General features: G+C 41.1%; 1 protein-coding gene across 2 annotated transcripts in view; it reads right to left on the reverse strand.

The window, feature by feature from the left end:
* LOC309707913 (protein kinase C-binding protein NELL1-like) overlaps positions 1-17,827 on the reverse strand; it is a 310,101-nt gene that overhangs the window by 125,845 nt on the left and 166,429 nt on the right. The window lies entirely within an intron of this gene.

Raw genomic sequence — 17,827 nt, forward strand, 5'->3', positions numbered from 1 at the left:
TATGTTTTTCCTGGTAGGGTAGTCCATGGGGGCTCTGATGTTTGAGTTATTTGTGGCTCACATGGGAGGCTGTGCTCCCTTCAGTTGTAATCATGTGGAGCAGCCTGGTCGTACATTGTTCTGTCTTTTTCCTGAATGCATTAATCTGGGTGCCAAAATTGTTTCCTGGCAACAGGGGTAAACAGCTGCCTCCACTGACAAAAGGATGCAGTGGCCTCTTCTATTCAACAGTAGTAATAAGGACCTTTTCAAGCTGACTGCGGTGGGGGTAGAGGGGGTCCAGTGGCGTGGATACACAATTAACCTCTGATTTATGCTCTAACAAAACAAAACAAGACTGGAAACTTATCCAGCAAAGAGCTCTAGTCACCGAAATCTAGAATCCAAGTTTTAGATACATAAAACAGAACACTAATGATAATGGCAATATTATGCTAATAACCCTGTTGCTACTGCAGGTGAGTGAATCTCAGTTTGGAGCAACATGGTACCCCCTAATAGAAGCTGCATGCATAGGCAGTCATCTTTTATGACGGCCTGACCAGGACGCATAGACTCAAAAAATATTTCTGCCCAAAATGTTGATTTTAATTAAAATGATTACATGTAATCCAATGAAATTTTACACTGAAATGTTACATTTCCAGGAATCTTGTCAAATGAAATGTGCTTTATTTGTATACATTCAATTCATACCAACCATGTTTTCCTTAATGATCAATTATCTGAATAAATACACTTTGATTTTCTATATGTTAGTTGCTTTACTCAAAGTGATTGGTTCATATTTATTAGGACAAAGAATCCTTTTTTGAGGTTCACAACAGAAAATGAGCCTACACATGTTATCATAGGCAAGACTTTATTTACCTAATGTACACTTACCACGAATTAGCACTGCATTTATTCAAGAACACAGGATGGAAGCTAATCTGAATCAATATGGGTAACCTCCTGGAGACAATAAAAGTAAGGTTTTCATCAGTTTTAATCATTTTAATAATTTTGTTGTAACTTTAGCTATCAGTATCATTTTTTTCAATCAACTGAATAACTTATTGAATTGATCTGCACCATGAGTCCACAGACTGCAAGACTGTGTTTTGAAATTGCTTCTTTTGTCTGATCAGTGGCACAAAGTGGTTCCATTCCCAATGGCATAAAGCAAACAAACAAAAACATAATATAAAATTTAAAAAAGCAAATCAAGCAGGGAGCCAGAATGATTGAGTCATCCCTGATGGTTAAACCAAATTATCAATCCATTTTATTCAAATGGATGATTTTTCTGACAGTTATTCAATTAACTAATGGGTGATATGAGCATTTAAATAAGAGCAGCAAATTTGAGTCTTATGAAGACATGAAGACAGTTAAAAGATTAAACGTCACCACCATCAGAAGGGAATATTATTTATAAAATAAAAATAAGCAAATCTTTGCATTTGAAAAAATACATAATTCGTTTACAGATGACAGATTTGGTGTGATAGTTGTATGGCTCAACGGTGAAAGCAAAACTAAACAAGAAAACAGCGAGTCATCTTCTGAGCTCTATCGGCTGCAGTGGTTTTTTAACAATCTGGTACAATTTTTGTGAGGCAGTATTTATGGCCAGCAGTCATAAAGATAACCTAAGTGTTGTTCATAGTGATCAACCCACTCACAGAAAGGTCTTCTGCCTTTCACACAGAAGGGCAAAATACTTTTATATGGGTACTGTAAATTCACATTAGTGCTCCTGCCATTGCCCTTGCACCTGCCCTTGTCCAAGAAATAATTCCTGGCAGACTTATTTCAATCCCGAGGAGCTCAGAGCCCACTCTTATCCATACTTGGTACAAAGAGTTGTTGCTGCACACTCGACAGAGACATCACCTTCTCCACTTCAAGGTCATCCGAGGGTGGGATTCAGTATCAGGCAGATTTCAGCATTAAACCTCAACCTGCTTTTCCCTGGATGATTTCAGTTCAGCAGTCCATTCACACTCCATGTGTGTGTGTGTGGTCTCCATCACTGTGATGTCATGATGAATGGGTGGCCAACAAAGCGGAGAAGAGATGGGGAGAGGAACAGTGATCTGTCCTCTGTCTTTTTATCGCTCTATTTCATCATGGAAATCACCTCATTTACTTTGAGCACTTCTCCATTCATCTCTTATTGTCACGGGCAAAACCCATTTTGTATGTGCTCCAACGGGGTGTATATGCAGAAGTGTGTGTGTGTGTGTGTGTCTGAGAGACAGAACAGGGGATAATAACGGCAAGCTTAATACACGTGGCTGGGTTTGTATGTGAGCGGCTGCATTAATGGACTGCACAATCACCTGTTCCCATTAAGAACTTCAAACTTAAGTTTTGCAAGAGTGAATATTCCTTTCAATCCAATGCTGTATAGTGAAAGATCACATGTAGTCCATCTAGGATACTGACAAAAAACCAAGAAAAAAATCAGTTATTAAATAACTAATTAAAAATAAAGCTATTATTTGTGATGAAGTGAGGGCGTTGAAGTCAGTAATCTCCTAATGGAGGAAACTACTTTCAAATCTGGTGATATGGAAGGGGATACATTGCTTTTGAGATGTCATTAGGGAGAAGAGGCTGAGGCCGGGGTTGGTTTTATAATTTGCTGTCCTTTGGGCTTGTAAGACGATACGTCCTAAGTTTCCTATTCTCAGCTTTCTTTGCCGTGGTGGGGAGATATGATGACCATGACTGGTTCTCCATCAAAATTATTAACAGAAACCTTAAACCTTCTCCACCTTAGGTCAACTTATGTAAACACACACAGTTTTTTCACCAACTTCTTAGTTTTTTTCGATGTTTAGCAGCAGGTTGACCTAGTTGTTCATTATGAGCGCCCATCATCATAACCCTGCCAGTGACAGCGGAGTCATCTGCAAAACTCACAATAGAGTCTCCTCTGCATATGACAATGCAGTCATTGATGTACAGGGTGAAAAGGAGGGGGCTGAGCACACAACCCTGGGGAACTCAAGTGCTGAGCACTAGAGTGGAGGAGATGTGACTGCCAATCTGAACTGAAAGGGTATGTGTGTGACAAAGCCCAATTTCCAAATGCAGAGTGTAGTACTCAAGCCCAGAGTGCTATGTTTGCCAATCAGTTTCATGGGGGATATTGAACTGAATGATGAGCTGAAATCAGCCAGGTTTTTGGCATGGTATGGCATGCTAAAACTTCAGACTAAATTTGCTCTCTTCCAGTCTCAGTGTGATGGTAATGGCAGTCAAGAACTACATCAAAAAGCGTGTGGATACTTACTATCTAAACAAGTCACTGAAAATATGAACATGTGTTTACTTTTTACAACTGAAACTAGGACCATAAATGTGAGCTAGAGGTGAAAAAAGTACAAAACCATCTGAAAGAAACAGTTGTTTTTAAATGTTCTTCCCTTTCTCTAGCAGTTTTACCACTTTACTGTATATTTTGCCTTAACCACTCATTCAATTTCCAGCCAACAATTTCTTGGAAAATTGCAGGGTTAATTAACCTCCTGCCTCATCTAGTGTTTTTTCCTTAGAGGGTCAGCATCTGCTAATTTTCAACCATCAAAAAATGAAAGTGTATTTCACTGGCAAAGTGTGTAGTAGTTGGTCTCCACAGACCTTTGCAATCTTATTGTAATGTCTGCCTCTACTTCATAAACTGTGGTTCCAGATCAGTTTGACCACAGATGCTAAAGTTTGCACAAAGGCAAGCACCAAATTACTAAAAATGTAAGTGTTAACAGACACTGAAACACAGCAACAATGTAAACTTGGATACTGTTGCAACTCAGGTTGCTATGGATACAGCTATGCAGCATTGTAAGCGGGGATGCTATATAAGGCTGCAGATAAGATGTCTGAAGCTGATCTTTGAGAGGATGAATTAAGACCCTTATGTAAATCTCTGAGCTTGATGAATGGGCCTGCATATATTACATATTCTGAATAATGTTCTTTCAGACAAAAAAAAGGAGAAGGACAACGGCAGACACAATGACGTTGTGTTAGGCTGTGTTTTGAAAGGTGCCATAAAAATACGGCAGAAGGTTGGAGCTTCGTATGCTGAGAATCTAATCAGTGCCTTGCTGTTTCCATTCCAAGTCAAGCTAGGGGTCCTGTTCTAGGGAAGCTATGTGAGCTGGTTAATGACATGAATACAATTAATAATTCAAAACAAACCCTATGTGGGTCTAAACAGAAATGTTCCAGTGTGCTGGTACCTTCAGTGAATAGTAGGAGAACAGCAGCATAGTTTATAGAGTAATCCAACATGACAGCATTCACCTCGGATGACAGAGAGTGGAAGACAACTATCAAAACGCTTATAAATATCTCATATATATAGCCACTGAGGAGCACAGGAGCAGTGGAGGAGGCAGTACTGGTGAGAAGGCTTTCAGATGTGCTGCAGCTCCTGCTGCAAAAGCAAATATCACGGTACACCCAAGGAAGACTGCATTTATCAGTGTTTACTGTGTGTGCAATTATGTGTGTATGTAGCATAGCACAGTGAGCGATGTAAGCGGTGGATTCAGGAAAGCAGCTGGTAGAGGAAAAGTGTCTGTGCCTTGACAGCAGCACGGGCTCACAAATAGAAATAAGAAATTTCAACGCCTGGCTTTGTGTTAGTCCGCATATATTAGTGTGTATAAGTGACCACGCTCTACACTGCAGGAGGATATGAGCTGTAGACAATAAGAAAATAATAAAACCTGAAAGTAGCAGTAGAGCTCCACAGCTAAATCTTTTTACCTCCTGGCATGAAAAAGTAACACAGCTAAATTCTTTTTTTCCCTATGAGTTGTAACATGGTCTCCCACAAAGAAAGCCCCAGGTCAGATATTATGAGAATACACAAGACTGCTCGGATATGAACACTTCACCCTCGAGTGTTGTACAACAAAAACCTGGAGCAAAACAACAGTTTCAGCCTCTGGTTGTGGGAGGTGGAAGAAAGGAGGTAATAAGGGTGAAGCATCAGAGGATAAGAGTAAAACTCTTGAGGGACCCACTCCCCCTCCCTTTCCTTTCTTTCTTTTTCTGTTTCTCAGTGTGTTTAGTAAAAGAAAACAAGTGGTTCAGGACAGAGCTACAGCTTTCTTTTCCCTTTTTTGTACTGTAGCTGTGATCACTTGGGTTAGTCAAACAAAACTGGGCAACTGATCATCACAGAAATCATCACAGCCTTATTCCGTAATGGGTTTGAATTAATTTGTCAACTAAAAATCCTATATACAATACCCCATAATTACATAATATATGAGAAATAATATGAATAATGACAAAAAATTAAACATATACACAGCCTTTGCCATGGGAAACAAAATTGAGCTCAGGTGCATCCTGTTTCTACTGATCACCGGTCAGATGGTTCTGCATGTGACTAGAGTCCAGCTATAGTGAATTCAGTTGACTGGGCATGACTTGGAAAGGCAAACATTTGTTTATATATAGCCCTACAGTTGACAGTGCATATCAGTGTACACACCAAGCCATAAAATCCAAGGAACTGTCTGTCCTCCGAGACAAGATTGTATCGAGGCATGGATTTGGGAAGGTCCCAGTGAGCACAGCGGCCTCCATCATCCATAAATGGAAGAACTTAGGAACCAGAAGGACTCTCCCTAGAGCCGACTAAAGCCCTTCTACCCCAAACAATTGGGGTAGAAGGGCCTTAATCAGGCACATGACAAGGAACCACATGGTCACAATGACACCAGTGTTGCTCTGTAAAGAGAGGATAACCTTCCAGAAGAACAACCATTTCTGCAGCACTCCACCAATTGGGTACGGTAGAGTGGCCAGATAGAATCCACTCCTAAGTAAAAAGCATGTGACAGCCAATCCGAAGTTCGTCAAAAGGCACCTGAAGGACTCTCAGACCATGAGAAACAAAATTCTCTGGTCTAATGAAACAAAGAATGAATTCTTTGGCCTGAATGCCAAATATCATTTCAGGAAGAAACCCGGTGCTGCTCATCACCTGGTCAATACCATCCCTATAGTGAAGCATGGTGGTGACAGCATTATGCTGTGGAGAAATTTTTGGGGCGCATGAAATGGCAGACTAGTAAGAGTCCAGGGAATGATGAATGCAGCAATGCAGACATCCTTCATGTCTATCCTTGATTCAAGCAAAGGTTTGTCTTCCAACAGTGATCTACTCCCACCCTGTTATTTCATTAGTGCATTGCCACTGTTCATACAAACTCAACACTTCCTTTATCTGTTTCAAATGTCAAAGCCCTATAGTGTTTCAGTGTACAGAAACAAGCCAGGGTAAGGAATTTTTTATAAACTGTGTGCAGGAACATGCTGTGGAAAATGCTAAACATTAAGATTATCAGGCTAACAGGCTACAGCATTTACTCTTTGATAACTGCTTAATATTTGCGTGTTAGTCTACCACACCAGAGAGTAAGTGAGGGAGAGAAAAAATATCTAGGGAATAGCAGCAAGATGTGAGAGACAAGCTACCCGCTGATCCAGGCTGTCAGACCGGCAGAGATGGAAAGGATGCTGGAGGGACAGATGAACTTTCCATAAATTCAATCTAAAATTTCACTGTGTGGGCAGTTGTACTTGCCTAATATATGTAAACTTGCCACTGCTGGAAGAGTGGTTACATAACCTTTGTAAAGGCGTTATGAGACAAATGTGTGATCTCAAGCTTGTGTGCATGTGCACATCTTTTGCCCCAGCCGCAAACATCCTGGAAGCCTCAGCAGAATGTACAGAGGAAGTCTAAACTTAATTTAAAACCATCACAGCTCACTCTGTTTGCAGCCAATTGTTATGGCTTTTTTTGGTTTGCCATAGATAAATGTAATATAACTATGACTCCTCCTGAGCACTAATGCTGGTTTCTCTCGTGTCTTTTCCTAAACTGGGTTAGGCCTCTACAATCTAGGCGCGTGTGTTTACCATAATAGAATGGCCTTTCAGACTTTGATGCTACATCTCAGGATCAATCACCGACCAGCAGTGAGGGGATATGGCTCCTTTCTGTGTAAATCTCTCGTCTGCCAGATTTAAAGAGAAAGGCATGATGTGTCCGGACCAACCGGGCACATTATTGATCACAGGAGGTTCCCCCGCTCAGGCTAGAGCTTCATTTAAACTAGCTTCATTGTTTCCAGATAACACCCCTCGCAACAGCCTCCCGTTGACTGAATTTAATGCAAGCTGCTACTTTCAAAGCCCATGACTCTTGCTTCTGTCAATCCCTTGCACTTAGAAGCCTTTCTTCGTCTCTCACCAGCCGCCAAAGAAACCTGCAAATCAATCAGGTTCACTCTCCTTCTCCCCTCTGCGAGAGAATTCCCAAACTTAATAGAACTAGATGAAAACCCTGAAAAGAGCGAGCACGCTATTGATGCACTCAAATCTCATCTGTTCAAATCTCAGATGTCATATGCATGCTGACAGAATCAGATTAGGTGAAGGGTTACAGCAGGACAGAGTGCACTCTAAGTATGATTAATGCAAAAAAAGAAGAAGTTAAAACTCATATTCTGTGTAATATAATAAACAGAATGTAATCATTCGTAGACAGGATGGTTCTTAAATATCTACTAAACCAATGTGGACAAAACTGTTTTGGCCATATTTCATTGGAAATAAAACTAAAGAGTAGAATCTTTCCAGCCACAAGATGCAATGTTACCATCGCAATTTTAAGTAGGTTGCTATTTAAAATAATGACATTATCTGTCCCACCACTGCCAAACACTGACTGTTCCCTCCCATCTATATTCTACCCACACGATGATACCACGAGTCTTTACTGGGTCATGAAACTGTCATCTGTCCCCCGTCGACCTCCAAGTGAGTCAGAGCACCGGAACATAACGGGATCAAAGAGGAACGCATTTCAAACACACACCACCGCCTGTATCCACCACCCTGCTTTCTCAAGCCTTCTGCTTGATTAAAAGAATCACAGCTTCCTTTCTGCTGTCAAGTGACAGTGCTTCATATTGTGATTGCCATCTAATCAGAAAGTGTGTCGACATGTCTGAGAAATGAAAACAACAACAGAGGTAACATGGTTGGGAAAAAAACAACAACACAAAAAAATCCTTTATGAGAACGACAGAGCGGTGCGAAGAGCATGAATCCAAACAAGCATGTGGAAACACAGGAATATGTGATGAATAAATAACAAGGACAGACTACTTACAATTATGTCTTTAAAATGAAGACAAAGGCAGCGAAGGAGAATTACAAATGCATTACCGAAACAGCGACATACAGTAGGAACAGCAGCAAAGCTGTTTGCCATTTTGTCGGATATAAAGGGCCATTTCAGTGTGGCTCACATGCCTGGGGCAATGTGAATTATACACAGTAATGTGCCTCTCACATTACTCTAAATGTACATTTCTACACTGGCTGATTGTTAGGTGCTATAGAGACTGACAAATCCATTTAGCATTGTTGGATAATTAGGGCCGAACGGAGCAATTGCCTCAGATACTCTCCAGGACAGCAGAGTGTGTGCAGCAGTGCACGAACATTACATGCTATTTCCTTCTGTGGCTTGGAGAGGTCAAATCAAAGGGGACCCATCTGTTTCTTCAAACAATGGCACTCGGTTTATGCTCTGAAAAAGGATCGCAGGCTGCAATTTTCATACGATTGCTTTAGCGCTGATTTAATTTGGACTAATCCAATTGAACTATAGCATTATGCATACATTTCTGATTAACTTATAACACAGGCTATATCGTGTGTTCAAGGCAATGAAGACAATGAAGACCACATCTGAAAATGCAAAAAGTACATAGGTGGAATATTAACATGTTGACAAGTGTTGAGGCTGTGATCCCATCTCGTCTATTTTGTCTGTGATCCACACCTGTAGTCATTTGAAGCACGTGTCTCTCTCGCGAATCAGGCAACTTGAACGTATCACATACTTGAATGTGTGTAAAAAGTATTTACAATGATAAACATTTCAGGAAATGTTAAAAAGGTATAAAAGCTTTTCGCTTGAGACATTTACTGATCCTGTCCTGTCCTACCTCTGACAGTGACATGACATTAGTGACATGAGCCGTGTATAGAAATAACCATGTGCAGAACATGTACCCTGTGATAACAGCAGTTAAAGTTGAACTGAAACAGCTTTCTCATTATGTAGTGAATCCACGTCTCATCGCAGCACAAACGGTGGCTGTTTAAAAAAAAAATGCAAATACTTTTCCTTTTTTGGTTGCTGTCAAAAAAGCTCAAGATGCATGTCTTGATTTGCAAATGTAAGACTCAGCAAGAGAAGATAAAAATATGAGGCCAAGTGTATATATCACATTTTGATTTTCTCTGTAAGACCAACAGAGCTAGTGCTTTAAAAATAATCCATATAACTCCATAAGCAAAGATTCATTCCAGTGTTTTTGTATCTTTTGGAATATAAACGTCATTGAGGGAGTTTTGAATGGTGCTTTTCTACTTTGCTTGAGCACTGAAAGTATTACTACAAGTGTCATTCATCCAAGCACTTTTTTGTATTTAAAAAAAAAAGAAAAGAAAAAAAAGCATTCACACTAAGAGCAATTTAATGTTTAGTGCTCCATTTAAGTTGGTGGTTTGTGGTTTTTATCCGCAAACCAACTTACCAGGCAACTGGCTCTAAGTGTTGAGCCACAGCCACCCTGGTCATGGGTAAAAGTAACTGGTTCAAGATGTCTTAAACTTCTCCAGTTTACAATTTCAATGACGTTTTAAGCCAGTCCGCCTATTCCTCGAGAAGAAAAAGAAGAAAGAATAAAATCCAACAAAGCTGATTTTATAGAATTGAGCAAACAACTTGTGAACCGTCTCACTGGGATAACCATCTCCATACCATGTGTGATTGCTGCATTTTTCCACAATGCACTAATGATGCCCTGGGGCTAAAAATATGGCTGTAAATGGAGCATTCATTGAGCAGTCTTACAGTGAACAAAATCCTTGTTCAATGAACTTTAAGTCATTCCTATAGAAAATGATATTCACAGACAATTAGGCAATAACATCTTGACATGATGCATTCACACATTCACTACAAAGAATAAGGAATATGCGCTGAACAGGCAAACATGCAATGTATTGCATAACCACTGGATAAATAACAAGTGCTATAATTTATTCATATTTGTTCATATCTGGCATGAATGAAAAAAACGAAACAACAAAATGGTGCATCTTTTTTCAATATCCAGGCTTTTCTAAAATGCAAACATATGGGACGGCAGCACTTCTGTTAACTAATTCATGTTGACCACACAGACAGTACTCTAAGTACTCTAAAGTGTACCTAACTTTTTTTGTATCTTTTAGCTTTTAAAGGATTAAGATACATCGTGTGATAATTAAACTGTGAACTTGTAAAGAAACAGCTAAATATAAAACAGAGTGTAATTAGAACTGATGTTGTGCTTACATCCAAGGTTTACATTATCAATCCTAATGACCTTCATTTGGTTCTCTTCATAGATACACACTCAACAAAAATATAAACGCAACACCTTTGTTACTGCTCCCATTCCCCATGGGATGGACGTAGAGACCTAAAATTCATTCCAGATACACAATATAACCATCCCTCCCAAACAGTGGTCACAAATCAGTCCAAATGTGTGGTAGTGGGCACATCTGCTATATTGAGATAATCCATCCCACCTCACAGGTGTGCCACATCAGGATGCTGATCTGACATCATGAGTAGTGCACAGGTGTACCTCAGACTGCCCACAACAAAAGGCCACCCTGGAATGTGCAGTTTTGTCTCACAGCAAAATGCCACAGATGCCACAAGCAATGAGGGAGCGTGCAATTGGCATGCTGACAGCAGGAATGTCAACCAGATCTGTCGCCCGTGCATTGAATGTTCATTTCTCAACCATAAGCCGTCTCCACAGGCGTTTCAGAGAATATGGCAGCACATCCAACCGGCCTCACAACCGCAGACCTCGTGTAACCACACCAGCCCAGGACCTCCACATCCAGCAGGTTCACCTCCAAGATCGTCTGAGACCAGCCACCCAGACAGCTGCTGGAACAATTGGTTTGCACAACCAAACAATTTCTGCACAAACTGTCAGAAACCGTCTCAGGGACGCTCAACTGCATGCCTGTCGTCCTCATCGGGGTCTTGACCTGACTCCAGCTCGTCGCCGTAACAGACTTGTGTGGGCAAATGCTCACATTCGATGGCGTCTGGCACGTTGGAGAGGTGTGCGCTTCACGGATGAATCATGGTTCACATTGTTCAGGGCAGATGGCAGCTGAGAATGTCCCAGTTCTTGCATGGCCAGCATACTCACCGGACATGTCACCCATTGAGCATGTTCGGGATGTGCTTGACCGGCGTATACGACAGCGTGTACCAGTTCCCACGAATATCCAACAACCTCGCACAGCCATTGAAGTGGAGTGGACCAACATTCCACAGGCCACAATTGACAATCTGATAGACTCCATGCGACGATGTGTTGCACTGCATGAGGCAAATAGGGGGCAGGGATAGCTCATTAGGTAGAGTGGTGGCCCCATGATCGGAAGGTCGGAGGTTCGACTCCACTGAACGGCTACCCTGAGGTACCCCTGAGCAAGGTACCGTCCCTACACACTGCTCCCCGGGTGCTGCACTGGTGGCTGCCCACTGCTTCACTGGGTGAATGGGTTAAATGCAGAGGAACTATTTCCCTATGGGGACTAACACACACACTTTACACTTTACTTTACACACCTTACATGGTGGTCACACCAGATACTGACCGGTTCTGGGTCCCCAGACCCCCAATAGCGCAAAAAACTGCACATTCCAGGGTGGCCTTTTGTTGTGGGCAGTCTGAGGTACACCTGTGCACTACTCATGATGTCAGATCAGCATCCTGATGTGGCACACCTGTGAGGTGGGATGGATTATCTCAATATGGCAGATGTTCCCACTACCACACATTTGGACTGATTTGTGACCACTGTTTGGGAGGGATGGTTATATTGTGTATCTGGAATGAATTTTAGGTCTCTACGTCCATCCCATGGGGAATGGGAGCAGTAACAAAGGTGTTGCGTTTATATTTTTGTTGAGTGTATGTTTGTTCAAACAGAACAGGCAGGTTTAAGAAGAAAGGGTAAAAGTGCACCACTTCAGATCTGGTTGTTGCGCACACAGTCAGCTTAAAGCATGAACTGAATTGCCATTTGAGCCTTAGGGTTTCGCTCCAAGGGAGAAAACTGATAAGAGAAGTGGCCAGCTTGAACATTTAATGAGGTCCATGGCTGTTACCTTTGGAAGTGCTTTTATCTTCTATCGTGCTTTCTGTCAAACTGCAATGTGACATTTTTCCAAATTGCTCTATTCATGGTGAATCAAATACTGGTTGATCTTGCCAGGGAAGCAGGAGGAAATTCACTACATGCTGATAACAACCCACAGATCAAGTAAGGTCAGAAACTGGATGCCTCTCCACAAAATATTGGTTTAATATGATTTTTCTGATAAAACCCTAAAGACTAAACGTAAATCAGTTTTTGTTTACTTATGACTAAAGGTGAAATGTGATCATCCATCCATCTTTAGTTATTTTAAAAGATAAAATTGTGAGTTCAATTCAATTTTGTTCATTTAGTGCCCAATGGATTCTAAATCACCTCACAGTACTTTATATTATAAGGTAAATTTCCTACAATAATGCAGAGAAAACCCCAACAAGCAGACTAGCTTCTCTGAGCAAATACTTGGAGACAGTGGGAAAGAAAAACTCCCTCCTAACCGGAAGAATTTTCAGGCAGAACCAGGCTCAGGGAGGGGCACCCATTTCTGAAGTACTGTTTTAAAGCACTGAGAATAGCAATTTCCCCATTGCTGTCAAGTGGTGTCTGAAAAACTGCTTGCTTATTGGCTGACAACAACAATCCAACCACAGATAAGCCTCCTTAAGCCCATAAAAACACCAGGAAAGTTTTTACAGAGGTCAAAACAGAAAGCAACTTTCTCATAAACTTTTATTGGAATGGAAACCTTTTTGTATCTAAAGCTATTGCCATTTGGCGGCCTCAAGAAAGAATGCAAGTTCAAGGCACTTCTGCACTGGCTTCATTTTTCTAAGCTGAAAGCTGTCTTTTTCATGTTCATGCCTACATATATTTCATACCATTAGTTCTGGCAGGAAATGACGTGAAGCTCTACAGGGGTGTCAAACACTAGGCAATTTTGGCCCTCTCACACTGGGAGGCTACTTTCCTAACTGAAAACAACACTTCAGAGTACAAACCCTTCATCTGCAAGAAAATTGAGGCTAACTTGTTGAACACAGACTATGGAGCTGGCTGATATAATAGCAAACCCGAGGTGTGCTACACAAGACGAGTGTGATCAGAAAGCGTTGAGAGCGGGATGCACGGAGAGCAAATGAGAAAATAGGGTAGAATAAAATAAAGATTGGTGTATGGATGAGCAGAAGGCTATGCAGCAGTGAGAGCACAAATCCTTGGAAGCCCAGAGTGCAGCAGATGTTGCCGACTTTGTCACAGTAGTCTGAATCATTCATTCTGCTTTAGTTTTTATGGAAATCACAGTAAACATCGGCCTTGTGGTTTGTCAAAGGAGTTGTTTTCTCCCACCACTTGTGAGTGCCGCTAAGAGATGATGGATGGTAAAGAACACTCCTTATCTGTGCTGCTGTGATCCTTCTGGATTTCTTTTAACCCTTTATCTCTTTGTCTTAGGCACGCCACCTCACTGTGGATCATGAAAGTTTTATAGACTTGTCATGAAGGGATCATCATCATGAAACTCAGTCAAGCCTGTGTCTGCCAGCAGCTGAAAACAAGGGAAGGCTTCCAAATTGATGCAATATGCATTGCAGTATGTCCTAAATATACATTTCCTCTGAGGAAACAGCTATCAAGCCTGCACACACGTTACTTTTAGTTGTTCCACACGACTTGACAAAAGTACAAAGACAGCACAATTACTCTGATCCCTTTCTTTTCTTTTACTCCTTTAAAAAGAAAAAAAAGTACCGCAGTCTGGGTTTCTCAAGGTCAACACCACAACACCAGCGATAGTGCAAATGAGCCCCCTTTTTTATCCCCCAGTCTTAATACAATGTAGGCCTTTCTGTGATGACCCAGATGTAATCTACCCTGACAATATAGCTTTCATTTCTTTAAATTTTTATTTATGTGTATCGATATACGATAAATGTATGTTTTTATACACGCATACAGATGAATATCCCTCTTAATTGCTAATAAAATTCAAGGTCACAGGGAGGCTGGAGCCTATCGCAGCTGACATAACGTGAAAGGTGGCGTACACCCTGCACAAGTCACCAGTGTATCACAGGTTAACAGAGAGAGAGAGACAACCGTTCACACTCATATTCACACCTACCCACACATTAACCAAACATGGAGGTCTTTGGACTGTGAGAGGAAGTCAGTGCACCTGGAGAGAACCCAAGCATGCCCAGGGAAAAACACAATATCCAAACAGAAAGGCCCCATTCAACCAGGTTGGAACCAAAACTCCTTTACCCTTTTCCTCCTTCACTCAATTAAACATGGATGGAGGTTGTATCGTCACCTCAAACACCCCCTAAAACTCCCACAGAGTATTTGTGACATGTGTCATCGCCATCATTAACTCCTCCCAGACAGACACACACACCAACACCACCTCCTGTCAGCGGGGCTTAGAGAGCAGCACACAGAAGTGACATCTATAATGTGTATCACTTGGAGGCCCGCATTGTGGCTCCATCCATGTTTTATCCTGCAGCAGAGAGCACTGTTTTACATTTTCAAAAGCATGCAACATTAACACAATAAATGCTGAATCTGGGTCCTGAAGTTGTGCATTCCTCTCTCTCTGTTGGAAAATGACAGAATTTGTTATATACTCCATAATTATCCATCTCTAAGCACTCTACAGCAAACCTGATTGCAGCCTTTGTCATTTTCTCATAATGCTTCCTCCCAGTTGCAGATTTTGCCTGATTAACCATCATCTGCTGGGATTTCTGAGAACAATGTTATAGCATAGCCACAATGTGTAAGAAAAGGTGAAAATCAAATGCACTGCCATGAGAAATTCTAAGAGGATCTGCGTTTGCTAAATGCTTGGTTATTTCAAAACAATTAAGAAACATAGTGTTAGGGCCGTTTTATACATTTCAACCAGTGAAGCACAGTGGCACAATTGTTAGCACTGTTGTCTTGAGCAAGAAGGTCCTGGGTTTGAATCCACCACCAGGGCCTTTCTGTGGGGTGTTTGGATGTTCTCCCCGTGTCTGGGTCGGTTCTCTCTGGGTACCTTGGCTTCTCCCACAGTCCGAAAACATGCATTTAGTAGGTTTAGGTTAATTGCTGATTTTAAATTGGCCATAGTTGTGAATGTTGGTCTGTATCTTTATGTTAGCCATTCGACAGACTGACAATCTGTCCAGGATGTACTCCATCTCTTGCCCTAATGCAACGGAGATAGAGTCCACCCACCCACGACGTTGAAGCAGAAGTAAATGGATGAATACTTCCATCCAAATTCTATTCAAACTGGTTTAGATTAGTTTATGCTACAGGTGTTTCTGGAAAGAACTGGGCCTCCTGCTAACTCTCTGCATGGTAGAAATTCCACATAGTTGATATAAATAAATAACGATGCACAACTTACAGTATCTTGAGACATGGGGCAATGAAAAACAAATTCACAGAAGGCAGAAATGTGAGTAAAATGGGACCTTTGAACAGAATCTGAACTCACAGCTATGACAGACTGAATAATTCAGGACCTGTTCATGACTCTGGCTGTAAACAGAACGCCCGAGTAGGTTTTACAAGCATTTGCCACTTGCACATTTTTGTGTTTGCCGTGTAATGAGAAACGTGGCAAAACCTTTATCAAACATGAAACTTTCAGGTCATATATTCTACAAACTATGATATTAAAAACTAAAACTGCTCAAAAATACTTTAGTGCTTCTTTTGTTGGAAAAACGTTTGCAAAGGAAGCAGCCAAACCGTTTGACAATGACCTTCTAAACCTCATCACTTGGGCTTCCTCATTCAGTCCTTCAACACTGTCGAGAGAACCTGGATTTTAAGAGTGAGTGGGAGTTTATTCAGTCTCCTCACCGAGGCTAACACCACTGTCTTTGAGTTTTAATGGGGAAGGTGAAGGAAGGTCACTCAGTAGTTGGCTGGTCAGACTCACAGCAAATAACAGAGATGATTATGAGATCCCTGCACTTCCAAACACATTAGTGTAAGCTGCCTTTCCCACGCAGCTGACAAATCTGCTGTCTTAGATAATAGTAAGGCTACTAAACTCACATATTAGATACTTACCCACCATGCTTTGCACTTTGCAAGGTAATAAAAAAAGCAACTACTCACTAGCACGAGAATGGAATACATTCTGATAGATGATGATTGTACCACACAAGATTAAAGCAATGTGGGCTGCTGAATGATGATATTTTCTATGTGTGGCTTATGGTCAACGAATTAATTGAGATCAACAGCATTCCTCACTTAGAATGATAATAACGTTAACAGGAACAATGAGCAGATTTTCATTTCTTCACAACATTGCATTTAGAAGAAAGCCTAATCATGACGAGTGATGAATGAATACAGGAAAGCTACTTAAGCGCACTAGCAGAGACTATAGATGTCTGTGCAAAGCTGATAAACATTCTCATCCTGTGGCTGAAGAGATGAGGGATCCCGGGGATGCTAGATCCACATTTATGCCACAGTGCAACCATGAAGTCACACTGCATTCAATTTGTGATCAGCTTTCATGCCATCAGTGACACTTTTCTTTAGTCAGAGAAAACAACAAAAGATGAGTTTAATCAAACCTTCAGATAGCCAGTACTAAATACGCCTAACACCAACACCTGGGAATATCAGGAAAAGGTCCCATGATTAATCTTAAAATGACAGTGTTAAATAGCTCCATATAGCATTATTATTGAACTTTAGAGCAATCTATTGGCTTTGAAGGAGGGATAAGAGGCCAAATGTGACAATATTTTAAATCCACCACATTTGTGAGGATCACAGTTTAAACAATAAATGATTAAGATGACGGCTTCCTCCCACCGTCCAAAGACATGCAGCTTGTGGGGATAGGTTAATTGGATAATCCAAATTGTCACTAGGTGTGAATGTGCGAATGAATGTGAGTGCGAATGGTTGTTTGTCCCTGTGTGTGTTGGCCCTGCGACAGACTGGCGACCTGTCCAGGGTGTACCCCGCCTCTCGCCCTATGACAGCTGGGATAGGCTCCAGCGCCCCCTGCGACCCTGAAAAGGATAAGCGGAAGCGAATGGATGGATGGATGGATGATTAAGATGACCTTCAATGCCTTGGTGTGTATAAGTCAGATTGTTATGGATTGTTAACATGTCCCTGATGTACACCCCCAAAAAGTTTTATCAGAATTAATTCAAAACATTTTGATTTACAGTGGTCTCTCCTTTATAGCGGGAGTTACTTTCAAAAATTGACCCGTGATAGGTGATATTCGCGAAGTAGCCAATTTTATTTTTTACAATTATTATAGATGCTTTAAGGCTGTAAAACCCCTCAATACACGCTTTATACACTCAGGCAGGCATGAACATTTTCACACTTTTCTCTCGTTTAAACACCCTCCACTCACTCCACTTGATTATAACTGATTTATGTTTTTTATAACATTTTATTAAAAAAACAAACAAAAAAAACGAGAAGCACATTAATTCATAAATGTGATCTAACAAAGGTAAAGGGAAAAAATAACCATGTTTGCCGTTCATATGGCTTGTAA

This window comes from Aulonocara stuartgranti (assembly GCF_965226115.1).
Source record: "Aulonocara stuartgranti genome assembly, chromosome: 1".
Classification (NCBI taxonomy): Eukaryota; Metazoa; Chordata; class Actinopteri; order Cichliformes; family Cichlidae; genus Aulonocara; species Aulonocara stuartgranti.